The following is a 1003-nucleotide window of genomic DNA, read 5'->3' on the forward strand; positions in this document are numbered from 1 at the left end:
ATTTCTTGGTCTGGTACGAGAACCAGGAGCAGGATGGCCCATTCTGTGAACGGGACAGGAAAATTATTGATTCATATACTTAATCTGTGCACCACTTTAGCTTAGTGGTAGAGCGTCTGCTTCGTAAGCAGAAGGTCGTCAGTTCAATCCTGGTAAGTGGCTTACAACAGCATTAGGCTCTAGTCGGGTATGAGGAGCAGGAGCAGGTTTGCTCACTCCGCAAAGGATACAGAAAGATTATTGATTTATGTACTTATTCTCTGCGTCACTTTAGCTTAGTGGCAGAGCGTCGGCTCTGTGAGCAGAAGGTCGTTAGTCCAATCCTGACAAGTGGCTTATAGCACCATAAATTTCTGGTCTGGTACGAGAAGCAGGAGCAGGATGGCCCATTCTGTGAAGGGGACAGGAAAATTATTGATTCATATAGTTAATGTGTGTGCTACTTTAGCTTAGTGGTAGAGCGTCTGCTTCGTAAGCAGAAGGTCGTCAGTTCAATCCTGGCAAGTGGCTTACAGCAGCATTAGGCTCTAGTCGGGTATGAGGAGCAGGAGCAGGTTTGCTCACTCCGCAAAGGATACAGGAAGATTATTGATTTATGCAGTTATTTGGTGTGTGACTTTAGCTTAGTGGCAGAACGTCTGCTTTGAAAGCAGAAGGTCGTCAGTTCGATCCTGGTAAGTGGCTTATAACACCATAAATATCTGGTCTGGTACGAGAAGCAGGAGCAGGTTTGCTCACTCCGCAAAGGATACAGAAAGATTATTAATTTATATACTCACTCTATGTGCCACTTTAGCTTAGTGGTAGAGCGTCTGCTTCGTAAGCAGAAGGTCGTCAGCTCAATCCTGGCAAGTGGCTTACAGCAGCATTAGGCTCTAGTCGGGTATGAGGAGCAGGAGCAGGTTTGCTCACTCCGCAAAGGATACAGGAAGATTATTGATTTATGCAGTTATTTTGTGCGCCACTTTAGCTTAGTGGCAGAGCGTCTGCTTTGTGAGCAGAA

The 1003-nt window shown here is 45.8% G+C and overlaps 5 non-coding genes across 5 annotated transcripts; all 5 read left to right on the forward strand.

The window, feature by feature from the left end:
* Window positions 1–90: 90 nt before the first annotated feature.
* Window positions 91–162, forward strand: Pmar_PMAR007790. Its single transcript has one exon. It is a non-coding gene; the product is annotated as a tRNA-Thr (tRNA).
* Window positions 163–264: 102 nt separating this feature from the next.
* On the forward strand, window positions 265–336 carry Pmar_PMAR007791. The gene has a single exon. It is a non-coding gene; the product is annotated as a tRNA-Thr (tRNA).
* A 102-nt stretch (window positions 337–438) lies between these two features.
* On the forward strand, window positions 439–510 carry Pmar_PMAR007792. Its single transcript has one exon. It is a non-coding gene; the product is annotated as a tRNA-Thr (tRNA).
* Window positions 511–612: 102 nt separating this feature from the next.
* Pmar_PMAR007793 lies at window positions 613–684 on the forward strand. The gene has a single exon. It is a non-coding gene; the product is annotated as a tRNA-Ser (tRNA).
* A 102-nt stretch (window positions 685–786) lies between these two features.
* On the forward strand, window positions 787–858 carry Pmar_PMAR007794. Its single transcript has one exon. It is a non-coding gene; the product is annotated as a tRNA-Thr (tRNA).
* The last annotated feature ends 145 nt before the right edge of the window (window positions 859–1003 follow it).

The sequence above is a fragment of the Perkinsus marinus genome (assembly GCF_000006405.1).
Source record: "Perkinsus marinus ATCC 50983 genomic scaffold scf_1104296961436, whole genome shotgun sequence".
Lineage (NCBI taxonomy): Eukaryota > Perkinsozoa > Perkinsida > Perkinsidae > Perkinsus > Perkinsus marinus.